Source organism: Hyla sarda, chromosome 1 (assembly GCF_029499605.1).
Source record: "Hyla sarda isolate aHylSar1 chromosome 1, aHylSar1.hap1, whole genome shotgun sequence".
NCBI lineage: Eukaryota > Metazoa > Chordata > Amphibia > Anura > Hylidae > Hyla > Hyla sarda.
This window is the reverse complement of record NC_079189.1, coordinates 278281456-278286375: the sequence shown is the minus strand read 5'-3', so window position 1 is coordinate 278286375 and position 4920 is coordinate 278281456. Positions and strand designations below refer to the sequence as shown.

Sequence of the window (4920 nt, the reverse complement as noted above, 5' to 3'; positions counted from 1 at the left end):
ATTTGCACGTTATCCTGTGCTGGACCTCCAATTTTTTCTATTGTTTTTTTTTTATAGTATGGTTACCCTTAATAAAGAACAAGGTCATAGAATTTAGAATGAAACTCGTCCATGTGTCTTATTCTTAAATGGACACTTTTTGTATGTTGTACATCTTGACAAATCAATAACCTTTCTAATATACTTCATATTTTCATTTTTATAGATATCATGGCTTATAAAATCATGGCTTTGTCCAAGCTAAAGGACAGGCATGGACAAAGTCCAGTAAGTGAGGGTGGGCTAGCACTCCTCTGTGCTCTCTCCTGTCTGATAGGACTCCTCTGTGCTCTCTTCTGTCTGATAGGACTCCTCAGTGCTCTCTCCTGTCTGATAGCACTCCTCTGTGCTCTCTCCTGTCTGATAGCACTCCTCTGTGCTCTCTCCTGTCTGATAGCTCTCCTCTGGGCTCTCTCCTGTCTGATAGGATCTGTGCTCTCTCCTGTCTGATAGCACTCCTCTGTGCTCTCTCCTGTCTGATTGGACTCATCTGTGCTCTCTCCTGTCTGATAGGACTCATTTGTGCTCTCTCCTGTCTGATAGGACTCTTCTGTGCTCTCTCCTGTCTGATAGTACTCCTCTGTGCTCTCTCCTGTCTGATAGGACTCCTCTGTGCTCTCTCCTGTCTGATAGCACTCCACTGTGCTCTCTCCTGTCTGATAGCACTCCTCTGTGCTCTCTCCTGTCTGATAGCACTCCTCTGTGCTCTCTCCTGTCTGATAGGACTCCTTTGTGCTCTCTCTTGTCTGATAGGACTCTTCTGTGCTCTCTCCTGTCTGATAGGAGTCCTCTGTGCGCTCTCCTGTCTGATAGCACCGTGGGACCACGTCAGGACAGGTGAGCAACACTGTCATTGTACATTCTCACAACTACTGCATAAGACTTTCAAATCTCTCTGAGCCACAAGGATTACATAATTCACGGACCCTACCCACTGGACACCCAATTATACACCCAATAGAGTGTATAATATTACACTCACAACGGCTGCCTATTATCAAGATTGCACAATACAGACTTTCTATAAGCTATCTATACTAGTTTTATTTTATTTTATTTGGATTTTATTAATTCATACTTCTTTTATATTTTTATATATCATGTATCTACTGGCACTGCTGCAAGGGCCCTGCAGGCAGATGTCACAGACATTATACATCAAAAATAAATATATTATTGTTTACTTTATATTGCATCCTACTTCTTTACCCAACTGTTTACACAATATACAAGATCTACATATGCTTTCATCCATAAGCAAATAAAACACCAGATTCTAGGAAAGTGCTTCCCCCTTTTATTCATACAATAGTTTTTCAGGCCGCATAGGGTACGTGACCTTACACATTAGTACTCATCTGGTACAATAGAGATTTCATCCTGCTTTTGTGGTTAGAGCTACCTCCCCTTTTGTATTCCTTCATAATATAATTAGAGATGAGCGAACGAATGTGAATACCGCCACGATTCTATCACGCAAATCGCTTCATTATACTCCATTTTACAGCGTTCCAGGCACCAGGGCATCTAAAATGGCAGATCCACATGTCAGTACATGAGGCAAGGGACGCTGGGAAGGCGGGAAGGCAAGGCGGGAAGGGAAGTAGGCGGTATGACCCTGAATAATATGCAGGATGCAGCCTATAAGCAGCCAGTCACCCCTGTGATGTCACAGCCCCATATAATCGGCAGCCATATTGTGGCAAGCCACTGCATTCATTACACTGCAGAGAGATAGGACGGACAGCCGTGTGTACGTGTTACAGCAGAGAAAAGCGTAGTCCAGCAGCGTTTATAGCCTCCTAGTCACATCAGAGTTCTCGTGGACAGAGAGCATTGTTTTTTTTAGCTGAAAAGGATTTTTACTGCAGCTGCAGCATTAACCTCCCAGTCACTTTCTTCAGCATAGTATTACAGAGAGGGGCACATAGCTGTGTGTTGCCTCATACATAGAAACAAGCTGCATCAACTTCATAAACCTTAGCAGAGGAGGCAGGAATAATTTTTCAACACAATTCAGTGTCTTTGTTCCACAAAAATTCATCTACGGGTTATACTAGTCTGTAGACGGTATAATAACCAGCAGTCCATTCCAAATAGTCTTTGACAGAGTGCAATTTTGTGTTTAGTACACAGCTTTTTTTGGCTGCAGCACTGTTGTGTACTGCTGGTATTTTACAAAAAAAATTATTTTAGTGTACTGTAGAGCATTTTTCTGCCCTCATAAGTGCATACCGTATACGTACATCTAAGTAGTGTACTATTTTGTACCTGTTAATCTGTCAAGGGTCTATATACTGTGAAAGGACAGCCAATAATACACATCTGCTGCTGTTCTAGACAAATACTGTTTTAAGCAAAGTGAAGTGTATTGTACTCCCCTCCTATATGCAATAAGTATGTCAGGCAGAGTAGTGAAGTTTCATTCATAATATCAATTTCAGAATCTTAAATTTAAAAATCATAAATTTCAATGGTCTTGTCATGCTGCCAACTCCAGGCTGTGCCATTCAGACACTATATGGTCTCCTCATGCTTCAGCCAACTCCAGGCTGTGTCATTCAGCCAATATATGCTTTACTGATGCTGCTGGCCCTGGGCCTGGGAATAAAAACTTTTGTTATGGGAGCACTAGCAACCAAAAATCTTCAGTTTAAATGTCAAACTTCATCTTTTTTTTTCTTAGGGATTGTGAAGCCCTGTGGTCTCCTCATGCTTCAGCCAACTCCAGGCTGTGCCATTCAGACACTATATGGTCTCCTCCTACTGATGCCCCCTCCAGGCTCTGTCATTGTGCTTCCATGTGACTCCTTGGTAGATTTGGTCCATTGTACCCACACGCCGAGGCCCGGGACACTAAAACTTGGGAGTTAAAAGTTCCATTTCAAAATTCTCAATTTCAATTTCAAAATCTTAAATTTGTATTTAAAATTCTTATATTTCAATGGTCTCATCATGCTTTCACAAACTCCATGCTTTGTCATTCAGGCAATATATGTTTTACTGATGCTGCTGGGCCTGGGTCTGGGAATAAAACATTTGTTATGGTAGCACTAGCTTATTAAAAATCTTCAGTTTAAATTTCAAATTTTGACTTTTTTTTCTTAGGGATTGTGAAGCCCTGGGTTCTCTTCATGCTTCAGCCAACTCCAGGCTGTGTCATTAAGGCAATATATGGTTTACTGATGCTGCTGGGCCTGGGTCTGGGAATAAAAATTTTATTTTGGTAGCACTAGCTACCCAAAATCTTTGGTTTAAATTTCAGAATTCATTTTATAATCTTAGGGATTGTGAAGGCCTAGTGTCTACTCATGCTGCTGCCAACTCCTGGCTGTGCCATTCAGCCACTGTATGGTCTACTCATACTGCCAACACCTCCACGCTGTGTCATTCTGCCACTATATGGTCGCCTCATACTGCCAACACCCCCACGCAGTGTCATTCAGCCAATATATGTCTCCTCATGCTTCAGCCTCATCCAAGCTGTGTCATTCAGCCATTATATGGTCTCCTCATGCTGCCAACACCTCCACGCTGTGTCATTCAGCCACTATATGGTCTCCTCATACTGATGCCACCTCCAGGCCCTGTCATTGTGCCGCTCTGTGGCATTGATTCTAAAAGCAAATGCCGGTAATTTGCATGTCATTCTGAATAACAGTATTATTTCACTACCCCAGCACACTCCATATGCGTGTTAGAACACAGCAAAGTGTTCTGCACCCCAATTGAGGCACTCTGCAGGCCAGAAATAGCTGTTTTTAATATAGATTTGCCGCAAATAAATTCGGACCAAAACACATTTTTTCAAAAAATTAGGCCATTCGGCCGAATGTAATTTTTCAAAAGTTTGCTCATCTCTAAGTATAATGTTATACTATGGTTTATGTTCTGGAATTTTCTGTGTAGCTGTTGCTTTAAGCCTGCTAAAACCTGTTGTTAGGGGAGTGTGCATGAGTTCAGTTCAGGAGAGGAGTGAGAGTAGCTGAGGTACATCCTGGAGGAAGTCTGAAGAGAGCCTGAGGTGTTCTGCGGAGGCCTCAATCTAACGAGTCTAATCCTGCAACCACACATCTTCCAAAGCATATCCCCTGTGCTCAGGTGAAGACCTGGGGATTCAAGTCAGTCATCCAAGTCAATCATTCAAGTCTGAGTATGCCTGATGAAGCAGTCTTACTGTGAAACGCGTTGCATCATGGGTGAATAAACTTGAGATCCCTTCAGTTTGTATGTCGAGCGCCTCTGAATCCCGTCGATACGTTGGAGGAAACCTTTGCTTTTACATTGAAGTTGGACGTGGAGTGGCTGCAGGCACCTAAAATCTTTGCTCTTTTCCATAGTTACACTTGGTGGAGTGTAACTTGATGTGGTAAGCATCACTTTTACTACATCTATTCCTGTTGAAAACGGTATTGTTACGCCTAGCGCTCCGGGTCCCCGCTCCTCCCCGGAGCGCTCACGGCGTCTTTCTCCCTGCAGCGCTCCGGTCGGTCCCGCTGACCGGGAGCGCCGCACTGTCATGGCCGTTGGGGATGCGATTCGCACAGCGGGACGCGCCCGCTCGCGAATCGCATCCCAGGTCACTTACCCGTCCCGGTCCCCTGCTGTCATGTGCTGGCGCGCGCGGCTCCGCTCTCTAGGGCGCGCGCGCGCCAGCTCTCTGAGACTTAAAGGGCCAGTGCACCAATGATTGGTGCCTGGCCCAATTAGCTTAATTGGCTCCCACCTGTTCCCTGGCTATATCTAGTCTCCTCCCTTGCACTCCCTTGCCGGATCTTGTTGCCTTGTGCCAGTGAAAGCGTTTAGTGTGTCCAAAGCCTGTGTCCTGAACTTTTGCTACCCATCCTGACTACGAACCTTGCCGCCTGCCCCCGACCTTCT

The 4920-nt window shown here is 44.3% G+C and overlaps 1 long non-coding RNA gene across 1 annotated transcript; it reads left to right on the top strand.

The window, feature by feature from the left end:
- The first annotated feature begins 237 nt into the window (after positions 1–237).
- On the top strand, positions 238–2978 carry LOC130305312 (uncharacterized). Its single transcript, XR_008854915.1, has 3 exons — positions 238–267; positions 823–876; positions 2726–2978. It is a non-coding gene; the product is annotated as an uncharacterized LOC130305312 (long non-coding RNA).
- Positions 2979–4920: the final 1942 nt, after the last annotated feature.